This window comes from Ovis canadensis, chromosome 3, assembly GCF_042477335.2.
Source record: "Ovis canadensis isolate MfBH-ARS-UI-01 breed Bighorn chromosome 3, ARS-UI_OviCan_v2, whole genome shotgun sequence".
NCBI lineage: Eukaryota > Metazoa > Chordata > Mammalia > Artiodactyla > Bovidae > Ovis > Ovis canadensis.
Genome location: NC_091247.1, coordinates 144,924,013 through 144,941,511, shown reverse-complemented (window position 1 = coordinate 144,941,511; position 17,499 = coordinate 144,924,013). Strand labels below are relative to the sequence as shown.

The window sequence follows — 17,499 nt, the reverse complement described above, 5'->3', positions numbered from 1 at the left end:
CTGTAGGAGGGGATAGGGGCTTGGATAGTGGTAAAGAACCCACCTGCCAATGCAGGAGACATAAGAGACATGGGTTCAGTCCCCGGGGTTGTGAAAGATCCCCTGGAGGAGGAAATGGCAACCCAATTTAGTATTCTTGCCTGGATAATCCCATGGACAAAGGAGCCTTGTGGGCTATACAGTCCATAGGGTCACAAGGAGTCGGACATGACTAAAGTGACTTAGCCTATCCTAGGGGCTTGGCTAGCAGGATGAATGACAAAAATGAAAACTGACCTCCCATCAATGTCCGGTCAGCAGCAGTAGTAAAGGTCACAAACTGGCAGTGGTACAAGATAGTAGCTTTGTAGAGTAGGGGAATGCAGCATCGGGTAGAGATGGAAAGTCTCAGTTGGGAACTGAAAGTGCTTGGGGAATGAGATGTGGACCATGAGTCATCAATAAAACATCTGCTGGGAACACACAGCTTCTTACAAAAGAATCACTGAAGACCGCCAGGATCACTTCTCTCCTTTCTCCTGGTTGTGAATGTCATGAAACTGTATTATCTTGTTGAGAGTTGAGCTCTTCTCTCACTTTTGAGCTTGGTATGGAATTTGAAAATAGGACATTTAACATGAATTTTCCTTTCACGCACTTATTTTTAAAAATCATTTTAATTATATAAATAACATACAAAAGTATTCTGATTATGGAAAAAATTCCCACTTCACAGGTAAAGCCTTTACTCTCCTTTTCAAGTCTCGCTTCTTTCCCAGAGAGCTCTCTGGGTACCTTCCAGACCCATTTCTCTGTGTACAGAGAGTTCTATTTTATTGTTTTTTATGAATGAACAGCCATATTTAGTACTTTGCAACCAAGAACCATTTAAACTGACGTAGGTAGGTGAGATTTTTCACATCTCAAACTATCTGCAACCATTTCCCCACTCACAGATACTGAATGCCAACAAAAGCTAAACAATTAAGCAGATAATTGAAAGGCCAAAAGAATCAATTGTTGAAAGTGTAAAGAGTCCCATGAATGATAAGACCCCTTATCTCCGGAGCAGAGACACTCCATCCATGGTTTGGCCCCTGCCTGGTTTGATGCTGTGAACTCTGTACACGTTTGCCGGATAAATAGCAGCTGAATTGAATCAATATAGAGGTCAGGGTCAGCTGATGAAAATGGAACTTCCCGACCACAAAAAACTATAAAAAGTCACACTAGACAGGAAAGGGAAGACCTAAATAAGCAAATGAAAATTTTATTTGACATTCCTCTCCCCATAATTGTTGTTATTTTCATTTCAGCCTCATCAGATTAAGTTTTTCAGAAAACAATAGAATCAGGAATTTAACCCTGTATAGAATTTTTCCAGTTTATAATTTAAACTGGATTTGGTAAAATTGGAAAAGAAGATCCTATATTTAAAAATAGATCTTGGAGATATAGGGATGAACAAGACAGACAAAATAGTTGCTTTTATAAACAACTAACATTCAGGTGGCTGGTGAAAATATATAAGTAAAAATCATTTCAGATAGTGATCAATGAATGAAGAAAACGTCACATGGGGAAGGAAATGGCAACCCACTCCAGTATTCTTGCCTAGAGAATCCCATGGCTAGAGGAGCCTGGCGGGCTACAGTCCCTGGGGCCGCAAACAGTCAGACCCAACTTAGCAACTGAGCTTGCAAACATTTATGACACCACCCTATGGCAGAAAGCAAAGAGGAACTGAAGAGCCTCTTGATGAAAGTAAAAGAAGAGAGTGAAAAATCTGGCTTAAAACTCAACATTCAAAAAACTAAAATCATGGCATCTGGTCCTATCACTTCATGGGAAATAGATGGGGAAACAATGGAAATAGTGAGAAACTTTATTTTCTTGGGCTCCAAAATCACTGCAGATGGTGACTGCAGCCATGAAATTAAAAGGTGCTTGCTCCTTGGAAGAAAGGCTATGACCAACCTAGTCAGCATATTAAAAAGCAGAGATATTACTTTGCCAACAAAGGTCTGTCTAGTCAAAGCTATGGTTTTTCCAGTAGTCATGTATGTATGTGAGAGTTGGACTATGAAGAAGGCTGAGTGCGGAAGAATTGATGCTTTTGAACTGTGGTGTTGGAGAAGACTCTTGAGAGTCCCTTGGACTGCAAGGAGATCAAACCAGTCAATCTTAAATGAAATCAGTCCTGAATTTTCACTGGAAAGTTTGATGCTAAAGCTGAAGCTCCAATACTTTGGCCACCTGATGCAAAGAACTGACTCATTGGAAAAGACCCTGATGCTGGGAAAGATTGAAAGCAGGAAGAGAAGGGGATGACAGAGGATGAGATGGTTGGATGGCATCACTGACTCGATGGACATGAGTCTGAGGAAGCTCCGAGAGCAGGTAATGGACAGGGAGGCCTGGAAAGCTGCAGTCCATGGGGTCTCAAAGAGTCAGACATGACTGAGCAACTGAACTGAACTGAGTGCACACACTAAAGAAGAGAATGCCTAGGGGCGGGTATATTTTACTTAAGGTCGGCTGGAAAGTCCTTTCTCAGGGTTACAGTTAAGTTGAACCATGAATGATGAAAAAGAACCAGTCAGACTAAGACCTACACTGCAACTGGAAAAACCAAACATATCCTTGCAAAGCAGTTACCAAATGACTAGGGGCTATACTATGGGGTGATGGCCATAATGAACGTGCAGCATCCACAGTTATGATACCAAGTGGGGCCCTGTGTGGCTCCTGGGCACAAAGCCTTTCTGTGTCCCTCATTTCTTTGATTGTTTGCCTTCATTCAGCTTCCATGACCTTTCCTGAGTTCCAGAGGACCGATTCAAACAGTTGTTAATTAGGGAAAGGGGTGTGGTGCAAGATCAGGGAGAAACAGTCAAGAACAGCGCAGGAGCAAGGTCCTATTTCCCCATCAGTGAATACTCAGAACAATACCTCTGAGCTATTTTGCAGATACTGAAATCCCCTCCAGGGGGGAGAAGTTAAGGATGAGTGGTAGGCAGCCCAAAAGCATGTAGAACCCAGATCAGTTAGACCTGAAGATTGATAATACTGACTCCTGCTTACCTCACCGTCAACCCATCGGAAGAATGTCCACAAGCTGATCACACCCTCTTTGAATAACTATTATTGAACTTCTCAGTATCTTCCCCAAGTTGGAATACACGGTTTTGAGGGCATTAGCCCACTGTGGTCCCCTTTGCCTGGCAAAGTAATAAACTCTGTCTCTTTCACCCAAAACTGTGTCTCTGAGAATCCATACAGGACCTGAGTACAGAGAAGCCGAGCTTTCAGCAGTAGTCAGAGAGGGGAAAGCTGCCTCTGGTGTAGGGAAGGAAAAGTTCTCCTCTTAGGGACCTTGACTGGGTCTGAAAATTAAACTGGCAAAGACAGATTAACAGGAGAAAAAGTATACGGATGTATTTAGTATAAGTTTTATGGGATCCAGAAGACTTTGTAAGGAATTGAAGACCTGAGGAAAGAGCTGGACTTGAGTATTTCAGTGCTGGACTTGAGTATTTCAGTGCTGGCTTTGAGAAGAGTGGACAGTCATGGGAGATAGGATAGGGCAAGAAGTGCGAGGTAAGTGTAGTAACTGGGGAAACTTAGCAAGGCCTGTTTGTTAGGATTCTCCTTGACATCCTTTTGTCTTGTTTTGGAGACAAGCACGTTCTTCTCCTCCAGGTACAGGGAGGGGATGTCTCACATGAGAGTTTTATGCCTGTCTCAAGGAAGCAGGGTGAGGTGGGAAGGAGCTCAGAGTAACATTCCTGTTTGGGCCATTTTCTCAAACTTTTTCAGCTTAAAATAGTCAATATAAGAAGGAGCCATATTTTGATGTCAGCATCCTGAACCACATCACTGGTCTCTGTGTCTCTATCTGGTCTGGATAGGGTTTGTGTGTGTACTCAGTTGGGTCTGACTCTTTGTGACCCTATGGGCTGTAGCCCACCAGGCTCCTCTGTCCATGGGATTTTCCAGGAAAGAATACTGGAGTGAGTTTCCATTTCCTCCTACAGGGGATCTTCCCAACCCAGAAATCGAACCTGCATTGGCAAGCAAATTCTTCACCACTGAGCCACCTGGGAAGTCCAGGTAGGATTTAGGTTGAGAAAAGAAGGAAGGGCAGAGGACTGCTTGAGCAAGATGGAAGTGAGGCAGCCTAGGAGAGTCAGGATGGACAGGTAAGGAAGCATCTCCAGTCAGGGTCGGGCAAGGGCACGGCTGCTTCCTGACCGTGAGCACCACCTTCCATTTTGTTCACTTCCTGTTTCTCCAGCTCTGAGGATGGGGAGGGATGAACTTGGGCAGAAGACAACACAAAACCCCTCCGGGCTGAGAAGGGAGAAAGCACTCCCCGACATTGGGGAGTGGAATTGGAGTTCCTCTCAGCTGGCCACAACGACAGCTAGGATTTACTGTTCTACTGAAGGCAAACAACCACACTGAACGGCAACATCAGACAAGGCTACTCTGTGATTGTGATGGATCAATATATGGACAAGATCCTTCAGCAGTCGAGTATGAACACAGACAAAACACAAACACCCTTGCCCCCAGCTAAAAGTAGGGACAGTGCTTCTTTGTCATTTTCACCTTTAGGCTGCCTTTAGTCTGCCCTACTGAAATAACCATCAGAGAATTCCCCAGCTTCCTGACAGCAAGCCCAGCTCCCTGGATCGCTCCCTTCCTGACATCTGCAAGCAGAAGCCCCAGAACTCCCTCTCTCGATCTCAGATTGAGGCCCAGGACCCCTACAGATGTTCTCTCCCTGCTCAAAGTAACAGTAACAAACTTAACTTTGGCTTCCCAGGTGGCGCGAGTGGTAAAGAACCTGCCTGCCACTGCAGGAGACATAAGAGATGCGGTCCGATCCCTGGGTTGGGAAGACACGCCCCCACCCCCCCACCCCCCCCCCCGGAGGAGGAAATGGCCCAGGCTCCTCTGTCCATGGGATCCTTCAGGCAAGAATACTGAAGTAACTTGCCATGTCCTCCTCCAGGGGATCTTTCTAACCCAGGGATAGAACCCAGATTTATGGTGTCTTCAGCATTGGCGGGCAGATTCTTTACTACTGCACCACCTGGGAAGTCCTTTTTGACCCATCTGACTTCAGTCAACTAAAGCTGCACTCTGCTGACCTTGGCCCCAATTCTGTTCAGACCCTTTCATGCATATGGATGTTCCCTTAGCTTAACACTTCCCCAGTTTTGCTGTCTAAGAGACACTGCTTTGGGAAAGATCCTCAGTGTTTTCCTTACTTGCTGCAAGCGGTAATAAGTCCTTCCTTCTCCTGTGCTTTAGCTTGATTGTGTCTCTTGACTCCTCACCCACCAAGAGAGGAACCTAGTTTTTAGATAACAAGACCAGTTCATTTACAGGGTTGAGTAAGTAGGCAGCTCATCTTTGAAAGCTGAATGTAAGCCCTGGGAAGGAAGCACATTGTCAGCCATGTCTTAGAACTGAAAATAAAGGGAAGGGAAAAGACAGTGAGACAAATGTTAATAAAAATAAAGCAGTAGTAACAATGTTAAGGGTTTCCCAGTAGCTCAGTGGTAAAAAAAAAAAAAAAATCTGTCTGCCAATGCAGGAGCCACAGGAGATGCAGAGTCAATCCTTGGTTCAGGAAGATACCCTGGAGGAGGAAATGGCAACCCACTTCAGTATTCTTGCTTAGGAAATTCCGTTGACAGAGGAGCATGGTGGGCTATAGTCCATGGGGTCACAAAGAGCTGGACATGACTGAGCAGCTGTCCACATGTCCACAGCAATGTTAATCGCAGACAAAAGAAAATAAATAAATAAAAGAACAAAGACTGATCTGGAGGGAAATGACAGCACTGAAAAGTTGTGGCTGGTTGATGTGGGGATGGGGTAGGTGGCCAGAGCTGTGGGCTGCTTTTGACAGATGGGGAAACTGAGGCAGCAGCTAAGCGACTGCCCACAATTTGCTTATGGACTGAGACAGGGCTTCTGGGTCTCTTGTTTTTAATAATAGCAGTAGCTCCTCACCGCCTCAGACCCACCTTAACCACATTTTATTTTACTAGAAAAATGAAACCATTTTGTGGCTTTTGAGAAAGGTCGTCTAATATGCAAATTCTAATGAGGAATTTAATAAGTAAAACAGTTCTCTCTTTACCCTTGAACTTAATTTTATCATCCATTAAGCAAACAGAGAAGCGAGTGTCTGCTAACAGCTCAGTGCTGCATCTTGTTTTTCTAGAAACACACACTCTCTGTCTCCCACAACTCCCCAAAGATCATGGCAGCTCAACTGAGAAAGCTCCAGGGCTTCATTTGATACTGGGAAGGCTCTGTGGGGATCATGGGCCCAAGGCCTTTCTGTGTTCCTCATTTCTTTGATTACAGGAAACAGCCTTCATTCAGTCTCCATGACCTTCCCTGGTTTCCAATGGGCAGATTCAAGCAGTTGTTAAATAAGGAAGGGAGGAGGGATATGAGACAAGGGAGAAACAGTCAAGAGCAGCCTTGGGGCAAGATCCTATTTCCCCATCAATGGATACACACAAAAATATCTTTGAGCTATTTTTCTGGAACTGAAACCCCCTCCAGGTGGGAGAAGTTAACGATAAATTATATGCTACCCATGAACTTCCAGATGTTCAAGTTGGATTTAGAGAAGGCAGAGGAATCAGAGATCAAATTGCCAACATCCGTTGGATCATTGAAAAAGCAAGAGAGTTCCAGAAAAACATCTACTTCTGGTTTATTGACTATGCCAAAGTCTTTGACTGTGTGGATCACCACATACTGTGGAAAATTCTTGAAACAGATGGTAATAACAGACCACTTGACCTGCCTCCTGAGAAATCTGTATGCAGATGAAGAAGCAACAGTTAGAAATAGACATGGAACAACAGACTGGTTCCAAATTGGGAAAGGAGTACATCAAGGCTGTAGATTATCACCCTGCTTATTTAGCTTAAATGCAGAGTACATCATGCGAAATGCTGAGCTGGATGAAGCACAAACTGGAATCAAGATTGCCAGGAGAAATATCAATAACCTCAGATATGCAGATGACACCACCCTTATGGCAGAAAGTAAAGAACTAAAGAGCCTCTTGATGAAAGTGAAAGAGGAGAGTGAAAAAGTTGGCTTAAAACTCAACATTCAGAAAACAAAAATCATGGCATCCAGTCCCATCACTTCATGGCAAATAGATGGGGAACAATGGAAATAGTGAGAGACTTTATTTTGGGGGGCTTCAAAATTACTGCAGATGGTGACTGCAGCCATGAAATTAAAAGTCATTTGCTCCTTGGAAGGAAAGTTATGACCAACCTAAACAGCATATTAAAAAGCAGAGACATTTCTTTACCGACAAAGGTCCGACTAGTCAAAGCTATGATTTTTCCAGTAGTCATGTATGGATGTGAGAGTTGTACTATAAAGTTAAGCACCAAAGAATTGATGCTTTTGAACTGTAGTGTTGGAGAAGACTCTTGGGAGTTCCTTGGACTGCAAGGAGATCAAACCAGTCCATTCTAAAGGAAATCAGTCCTGAATATTCATTGGAAGGACTGATGTTGAAGCTGAAACTCCAATACTTTGGCCAAATGATATGAAGAGTTGACTCATTGCAAAAGACCCTGATGCTGGGAAAGACTGAAGGCAGGAAGAGAAGGGGACAACATAGGGTGAGATGGTTAGATAGCATCACCGACTCAATGGACATGAGTTTGAGTAGGCTCTGGGAGTTGGTGATGAACAAGGAAGCCTGGCGTGCTGCAGTCCATGGGGTCACAGAGTCAGACACAACTGAGTGACTGAACTGAACTGAACTGATATGCTACCCACAAGTATGTTGACTCCAGAGCAGTTGGACCTGAAGATTGAAGAAGCTGACTCCTACTTACCTCACCACCAAACTGTCAGAAGAATGTCCATGAGCTGATCATCCTCTTTGAATAATTATATGAAACTTCTCACTGTCTCCTCCAAGTTGGGACACATGGTTTTGAAGGCATGAGCCTGCTGTGGCCCCCTTTATCTGGCAAAGTAATACAGCTATCCTTTCCTACTTCTCCCGAAACTCTGTCTCCAAGATTTGATTTGGCACCAAGACACAGAGAAGCTAGGCTTTCAGCATCACATTCGACCCTAGACCTATTGCATTTGTGTGCTAAGCCCTCCACCACAGGCACTGTTGACACCCTGAAGTAGCTGAAGAAATGCATGGCTAAGAACACCTAACTCACTCCCGCCCCCAATGGAAACACATTCCAGCGAATAGAATTGGTGTGTCTTGATCTTTTTAGGTGGAATTTCCAAAAAGAAGCCTGATTTTGATATAAAACTAAACCTGGGTCCACTCATATGCTGCACAGAAAATCCAATTTACCAAAACCAGTTTGTAGTGAAGGAAAGTACAGCATTTACTGCAGATGCCAAGCAAGGAAAACAAGCCGTTCTTGCTCAAAGCCTCAACCTCCCAGATGATTTTCAGGGGAGGTCTTTTAAAAAGAACATTTGGAGCGAGGGAATGCAGGGAGCATGACTTTTTTCTGATTGGTTGTTGGTGATGAGGTAACAGTTTGATGGTTTGGGACTCTTATTAAATCATCAACCTTCTGATTTCAACCAGATTGGGGTCTCTGTACTTGTGCTTAGCAGGAAGTCACCATCCTCCCATCTGAGTGTGGGGGCCTTTATTCCTGAAGAACAATTCAGATATGTTTTCAAATTGTTATTCCTCCCTTGAGAAGGAACTAGGACCCTTTTTGTCATTGAACTATTGTTTCTTGACTGCTTTTCCTTTGTTTCTGCTTTCTCTTACTCCCTAACTAGTAACTGCTTAAGGCTGCTCTTTGAGGCTCAGGAAATACCAAGGAGACTACAGCCTTTATCTACAAACAAGAAACAGGGGGAACTGAGGTGCTTTTGTCAAAAAACACCTCAGTGGGGCCTGATGTCGAAAATTCAACTTCTCTTTACACTGGTGTCAAATTGAATCTTGGAGACAGAGTTTTTGGTGAGGTAGAAAAGGATATACTTTGCCAGCCAAAGCGAGCTAATGCCCTCAAAACTGTGTGCCCCAGTTTAGAGAAGATGTTGCTGGGAGAAGCCAATTCTGCTTCCATGCTGAATCTGTTTCTTTAACTTTAATCTTTGCTTTTTGTTGCTTTTGTTATTTTAATCACACAAAATGGCCTGCCTCAGAGAACCCTGCACCTCTACCTGACTGTTAAAGTGCCTTTGTTAGAGACATTCTGACCCAGCCCACCTGTGAATGGCAGCAGAAAAGAAGAAATTAACACACCCCCTCCTGTTTTGCAAGACACATGGCCTTTTTACTTTACTTTCTCACCTCTTCTCTCTCTGTGTTCTATAAAAGAAACTAGCATCCAGACCCTGATAAGATGGTTATTTTGAGACATTAGTTTGCCATCTTCTCAGTCAGTCAGCTTTCCAAATAAACTTATATTCCTTGCCTCAGTACCTCCTCTCTGATTTTATTGGTCTGTCATGTGGCTAGCAGAGCAAGTTTGGACACAGCCACAAAGATAGTGAGAAGTGGGTCCAACTGGTCTGGGATCTATATACTTGTGGGCAGCCTACCATCGTTAATCATTAATTTCTCCCACCTGGGGTTTCAGTGTTTACAAAATAACTCAAAGATATTGTTATATGTGTATGCATTGATGGAGAATCAGGATCTTACCCCAGGACTGCTTTTGACCATTTGTTTCTCCCTGGTCTCTCCTCCCCTCCTTTCCTTAATATCTGGTTGAATCTACAAGTTAGAACTCAGGGAAGGTCATGGAAGCTGAATGAAGACTGTTTTCTATAATCAAAGAAATGAGGGACACAGAAAGGCATTGTGCCCAAAAGCCCCACAGGGCCCTGCTCAGTATCCGGTCCTGTGAGGTCCAGGGTTTGGTTTCAGTTGCAAAGAAAAATAGATGTTCCAGGACTAGGTCGCAGAGAAAGACTTCTCTGCCTTAGAAAGGACAAGACGTGGGCCTGAGTCCCAGGCTCTGAGGGAGAAGCTATTTCCCTTCCCTGTAAGTCTATATGGCAACACCTTTCCCTCCACCCTCAGGTCATTTTTGTGTGTTTCCCTGGCTTTCTAGACTGCCAGATCTCGGAGGGCAGGATGCCTCACTGATTCACCCCTGTGTTCTCCACAGTGCTAGTCTAGGGCCTGTTACCAAGTTGGTTCTTTGTCATTGACTGACAGTCTTTGTATCTGGAGATATGTGCCAGAGAAATGTTTCAAGAAGAGTTGGCTTTCTCTGGTGGGAGTTTTGCTGGCTGGGAAGGTGATGTAGGGTAACTTCTCAGTGGGGTTAGAATTTTGAGTGCTAGGGAAAGAGCAGCATGATTGGAAGAGAGGCACATTTCACTCAGATACACTCTGTTATCTTTGTTTTACATTTAAATGAAACATTTGGGTCTACATAAAATTTGGATGACATGTTAAGGGCAATTTCCTCAGTGTGATTCAGGTCGCTGATTAGAGAACTGAGGCCTCCTGGGGTATGCTGTTTGTGCTACTGATTGGTTAAGGACTTTTTCAATGAGCTCATTTTCCCTTGGAGAGCTGAAGAGCAGAGCATTTCAGGCACAGCCAAAGCAAACTCTCTTTCAAAAATATCTGATCCCCTGAACTGAAGCTCTTGAGCTCTCTTCTTCACTATATAGGAAGCACAGAGCTGTCAGCTGCCCTGTGTAGTGAAGAATTAACCTCCATTGCAAGAGGTCTGACCTTTGTCCTCAACTGCTGGGAGGTGATCTCTGATGTCTTTCTTCTTCTGGGGGCAGTAGATCATCCAATAAAGTGATTTAGGATGGGGCAGGCCACACCAGAATGACCAGCCACAGGACTCAGAGCAGAGGCTTTGGGTCTCCCAGGATCAGGAGCCTGGACACTGACCACATGGGCAACTGATCAGTCACATCTATGTAATGTGGACTGTGGACTGTGTTAGTAGCTCAGTCGTGTCTGACTCTTTGCAACCCCATGGACTGTAGCCCACCAGACTTCTCTGTCCATGGAATTCTCCAGGCAAGAATACTGGAATGGATTGCCATTCCCTTCTCCAGAGGAACTTCCCAACCCAGGACCGAACCCTGGTCTCTTGCCTTACAGGCATATTCTTTACCAGTTGAGCTACCATTTGACCTACCATCTGTGTAATGGACCTCAGTAAAAACCAGACACCTCAGCCTCTCTGGTTGGTGATACTCTGTGCATATCATCACATGTTGATATTATTATGCCTCTGGCTCCCCAGAGAGAAAAGAAGACCACACAATCTTTGCATTTCAAACCTCCTAGACTCTACTCTCTGTGTATCTTCCTGTGGCTAATCTTACCAGTCCCCTATGAGTCTGTATAACCCAGTCTCCTGTGCTTCAGTCTTCCCATCTGTAAAATGGGAATGATAGTCCCTGACCTGATCGCTTACAGGTTATTAGAAGGAAAAAATGAATAATGTGTGTGAAAAAAGTTTAGAAATCTGTGACATGCTATTTGTGCAAATGGACAATATTAATACTATATCCTATTCATAGCCATCTGATAGATGAGAGACCCAGAGGATCAAGTGACAAATTATTGCAAGTTAATAAACCGGGAATCCATGTCTCCTAACTCACATCCTGGTGATTTTTTTTAATGAAACACAGTCGTACAAGAACATTCCTTTGTCCAGAGGGCATGCTTTTGATAATTTCAAGTGTTTAGAGTGAGCAAGAAAGTGTCTCTGCACATAAAACAGCTGCCGGAGACACCACTTTCCAGTGAAACCCTCCACCAACCCAAATGGGAAAATAGTCTAAAATTAAGCATATCGTTTTAACAATTTATTTTTTATCAGGTTAGAAGCTACAGAATAAGCAAGGTGGAGTAGCTGAGGACGACAACAGATGTGATACCTGAGAAATTAACAGTAGTGGCAGCAGTTTCAACCTGGAGTAGAACAGCCCTGTGTAATTTATCGTTACTGCTATCTCCATGATGATGCGCCCCAGAGGTTAAAAGAGGTTTAAATGATGTTCAGTTTACCCTGAAAGAAGACAAAGGAAGGAGGTAAAAGATGTGATTATTGAAGAGACAGAGACACGGTTATCATTTTATGCTGATCACTTATTTGCATATAGAGAAAACCTCAGAAAATCAACTAAAAAACTATTAAAATAATACTTTAATCTCAGTTTCCTCATGGAACATAATAGGTCGTTGACAAGTGGTAGAGAGTAAATACAAGCTTCAGATACAAAAGTTCAGCACTTTCCAGTCCATCAGGACTTACCAGATAGAAACCGTAATGGGGAAAAAAGGACACGTTTGTAAAAGTCGTAACAAGCACCAAATCAAAATCCCAAGAAATATAAAGAAATGTGTAGCACCTATATGAGGAAAACTATAAAACTGCGGAGAGAGAAAATGAATTTGAAGAAAATTAAAGGTATACCAAGATACTGAACGGCAAAACAGGATATTGCAGAGATGTCACTTTTTCTTAAACTAGAGTAATGCCAGGCAAAATCTCTTTTCATACTCTTCATGGGGTTCTCAAGGCAAGAATATTGACGTGGTTTGCCATTCCCTTCTCTGCTGCTGCTGCTAAGTTGCTTCAGTCGTTTCCAACTCTGTGCGACCCCATAGATGGCAGCCCACCAGGCTCCCCTGTCCCTGGGATTCTCCAGGCAAGAACACTGGAGTGGGTTGCCATTTCCTTCTCCAGTGCATGAAAGTGAAAAGTGAAAGTGAAGTCAGTCAGTCGTATCCGACTCTTAGTGACCCCATGGACTGCAGCCTACCAGGCTTCTCCGTCCATGGGATTTTCCAGGCAAGAGTATTGGAGTGGTTTGCCATTCCCTTCTCTGGTGAACCACATTTTGTCAGAACTCTCCACCATGACAACTGACAAAACCAACTGACTGACTGAACTGAACTGAACTGAGGCAAAATCTCTACTTTACAATTTTTGGAACTTGGAATAACATCTTAAAATTTCATTTGGAATTATATAACAAGCAAGTATACTGAAGAATATACTTTTGTGAAAAAGAAGAGGGGATAGAGACAATCCTAACATACAGAGCATATTATAGAGCATAGGGGAGGAAGAACTTTCATCTACCCTTTCAGGATCTGTGCCTGCACCTGAGGATTAAACTGGCACAGACAGGGAAAAAACATACAGATTGTATTCACTGTTTTTGCATGTACCTGGGAGTCTCATGAAGAAAAAGAAATAGAACTGAGGACTTGTATACTTTTAAACAAAGAAACAAGAAATTGTGGGGAAGTGACAAAGAGGTTTGGGCTAGGGGACAATAAGCTGTGAGAAAGTGACTAGGAAATATATGGGGAAAACTTGTGGAATATCAGGGTTATTTCAGTAGGATTATACAGATCCATTTCGGTGTTTGCTTTCCAGTCTATGAATGATCTCTTCTGGTACAGTGAGGGCACCTTTCTCTTGGGGAATTTTGTGACCTGCTTTTAGGTAGAAACTAGGAATGCACAGAACCCCTATGTCTCTGTGTTTCTCAAGTGCCTTCAGCTGAAAATAATCAATACCCCAAAGTGGCATATTTGAAGTGTCATGTTCTGAATCCCTTCAACAGTTACAATAATTAAATCAATTAATTCAGATTGATGAAACAGACATCTCACAAACAAATCGCATTTATATTATGAAAAGCGGGGCATCACACGTCAATGAGGAAGAAACCTTATTCAATAAGTGGTGTGGAACAAATGGTCATTATTGAGGGGAAAAAAATCTGTTTAGATTCTTGCTTTATATTATATACCAAAATGACTTCAATACAAATTAATAGAACTCAATTTGTGGACACTCTTGTTTCTTCATTCACTGGGAAAACTGAAGCTATTTCAGTTTCCCACCACCCCCTCTACTCACCAGCCAACAGTTTTCCCCCTATACTCTGCTTTCCCTCTTATTATTTGAGACAAATTATCCTGCTTCTCTAGGAGGGCAGTTCCTTCACTTGGGCCATAGGGTAGCTCATCCAATAGAAATGTAATGTGAGGGACTTTGCCGGTGGTCCAGTGGTTTAAGACTCCATGCTTCCAAAGCAGGGGGCACAGGTTCGATCCTTGGTCAGAGAACTAAGATCTTACATGTACATAATGCAGCCAAAAAATAAAAAAAAAATTTTTAAAGAAATGTAATGTGAGTCACATGTAGAATTAAAAATTTTCTAGTACCAATATAAAAAGGTCAAAAGAATATGTGAAAATAATTTTAATAGCACCTTTCATTTAACTCAGTATATCCCAAATATCATTTGAATGTGTAATTAACATTAAAGTTTTTAACAAGATATTTTGCATTCATTTGCTCATACTAAGTCTGTGAAATCTGGTATGTATTTGGTGCTTACAGCACATCTCAATTAGGACTTGCCACATTTCAAGTGCTCAGAAGCCAGCTGTGGTTCCTTGTTACCATTTTGGACCGTTTTGTCCCAGATCTCATCCCTTCTCCTTTATCCAAGGACATCATTCATTCTCTGTGCCTCTTATATGGATGAGTTTTCATATCTCTTCTGCATCACTCTCTTCTTCATATCAACATGCTGTTGTTTTTCCAGTTTTAAAATAGCCCTCTCATGACCCCACTTATTGACATTTTCCCATAAACTCTATTTTGACTCCTCTTTTTTGTTGTTCTCTTGTTTTGTTTGTTTATTTTTGACTGCACAGGGAGGCATGTCAGATCCTACTTCCCTGACCAGGATTGAAGCCATACCCCCTGCAGTGGAAGGGCAGAGTCTTAACCTGCCGGGAGCCAGCGTGAGGAACTCTGCCTGTGGCAAAGGTCATAAGGAAGGAGGCTCGGCATACGCAAAGGCAAGATCAAGCCTCAAGAGACCACCTGTTCCCGAGCATCTACCCCCCAAACCAGAGTCCGCCTACTTTACTGCTTCATCCTCTCACCTACACCTCTGACTTTACAGGGGGGCTGTTCCCCACCACCTCTCTCAGAGAAGGAGTTAACTTACAGCTCCAGTTAATAAAAATTCCTGGGCGTGACAAGACTGTTTCAACTTACAAACTCTTCTGAAGGCTCTCTAGCCTGCCTGACAGGATCATCCGGCCACATGTGATTGTTTACAGCCTCCCAACCATGAGAGGCACGAGATGCTTTAAACTTTCTAAAAACAGATTATTTTGAGAAGTTAGAAATTTATTAGTATAGTATTAGCGAATTAGTTAGAAATTATGTTGGTGAGGGGTTTCATTGCTGAGTTAATGATTGCCTCCAGGCCTCCATATCCTTAGGCACCGGAGTATGTTAATCAATGTGATTGGAATGTAGAAAAAGAAATATAGTAGTTTTGATGTTAGCAATACTAGACTTTTGAGTTGATGAATTTTCTCTTTGTTATAGATCACTGTACTCTTTCTTTGTTATAAATCCTTGTGTCCTTGCTATGTAAGAATGTAACTTTATCACTATCTTAAGACTAAGTAGATCTCAAGGGGAAACAAGTTTTCTGATCGACTAACCTTTATCAATAGAAAGTAAGGTGGGGCCATAAAATGTTGATTGGCCTCCAGACCAGAAGATATTGTAAACAAATGTAAGACCCTTGTAAGAACAAAGATATGCTGATAAGGGTCAGAGCAGCTGACCCTACCTGACTCTGTTTCTTGCATTTATCTCTATGTATAACTAAAAGTATAAAAGTGGACCTGGAAAATAAAGAAATGGGACCAGTTCCTGGAAAGACTGGTTTCCCCCGTGTGGTCTTTTCTCGTCCTCTTCTTTTCTGGCTGAATTCCCATCTGGAGCGTGGAGGCTCACCATGTATACTTACTTGCCGTGGCTTCTAAGACCCACGCGAGAGGGAGCCCAAGGCGGGGCACCCTCTGCTATTCAAGTAGGCACCGGTGGCCTACGTAGATGATGCAAACTCCTTGTCTTGGAGTTTTATTGGTGTTTCACGTAAACCAAGTTACTCAGCCTCTTTTCTCCACTAGTTTTCCTACTACAGTATTCTTTCCTAATCTCTCTTGTCTAGTTAAATAGTTCTTTCTTGGGACGCCAACTCTGTCCCCGCTTCGAATTCCCTGGATCCACCAGGGCTGGACTGCTCTTTTTTAAAACAAAATTACTTTGTTTTGCTACTTGTCTTGTTTATGTTCATTATTTACAGTTTTTTCCCCACATTCTCCCCTAAATCCATTCCAAATCAGGCTTTATCTGCCAGCACTCCAACAAAACTCTCTTTATGAAACTTGCCAAATGACCACTGTATTAATCAATTCAATACTAATTTCCAGTTTTTCATCTTGCTTGTTTTAGCTGATAGTATTCCATCTAAATAGACTCTTTTGTTTATTTATTTGGCTGCACCCGGTCTTATTTGCAGCACGTGGGGTCCTTGTTGCAGTGCACAGACTCTCTAGTGGGTCACAGGCTCAGTAGTTGTGGCACGCTGGCTTAGATGCCCCGAGGCATATGGGATCTTAGTTCCCCAACCAGGAACTGAACCCATGTCCTCTGCATTGCAACGCAGATTCTTAACCAATGGACCACCAGGGAAGTCCCTAAATAGACTCTGTTTAACTTGAGAATACCACACTCCTGCTTTTCCTTCTACCGCACTGGTCACTTTCTTTACCTGGTTCCTCTTCATCGTCTCAAACTATGAATGTTGAGGGCCCCATGGCTCAGAATTTGGATCTCTTCCCCAGCCTAATTATATCATTTACTTGAAATTGAATTTCAAGGCTGTAAATATTATCTATATGATTTCAATACACAAATTTATATCTCCAGTCCAGATCTTTTCCCTAAACTTTACTCATGTTTTCACTTGCTCACTTAGCATTGCCCTAACAAATTACTACAAACTGGGTGGCATAAAACTCAAATTTATTTGCTCACAGTTCAGAAGGCCAGAAATCTGAAATCAAGGTATCAGCAGGGTTGGCTGCTAGAGGCATTGAGAGAGAAGCTGCTCTGTGTCTCTCTCAAAGCATCTGGTACTTGCAGGCAATCTCAGGCATGTCTTAATAATTTATAGACATGTTGCTCCAGTCTCTGCCTCTGTCCTCACATTGTACTGTCCCTTGTGTGTCCCTGTGTGTTCACCTCACCTTCACATAAGGACATCTGTCCCAGGATTAGAACTGATCTTAATCCAGTGTGATTAATGTAATTTAAATACTTACATTTGCAAAGATCCTATTTCCAAATAAGGCCATATTCTGAAGTTCTGAGTGGACCTGATTTTGAGGGGATGCTATTCAGTCCAGTACAGTACTCAACATTGTCATTTATAGTAAGTCCCCTACATACAAATGAGTTCAGTTCCTAGAGTGTGTTCATGAGTCCAGTTTAATTGTTTAAGTCAAACAAAGGTAGCAGAGGTACCCAACTAACACATAGTATTGTTCTTTAATAGGTTTATTAATACTTTCACACAAATAATACATAAAAAAGCACAAAAAATAAAATGTTTTTAACCTTATAGTACAGGACT

At 42.7% G+C, this 17,499-nt stretch overlaps 1 protein-coding gene across 7 annotated transcripts in view; it reads left to right on the top strand.

Annotated features, from left to right (window-relative positions):
- The window catches only part of PCED1B (PC-esterase domain containing 1B), a 209,383-nt gene extending 193,645 nt beyond the window's left edge, over positions 1-15,738 (top strand). For all 7 annotated transcript variants that reach the window (XR_011255256.1, XR_011255251.1, XR_011255248.1 and 4 more), the window contains one exon: positions 14,711-15,738. The gene's annotated coding sequence lies outside the window, so the exon portion shown is untranslated. The remainder of the gene's footprint in view (positions 1-14,710) is intronic.
- Positions 15,739-17,499: the final 1,761 nt, after the last annotated feature.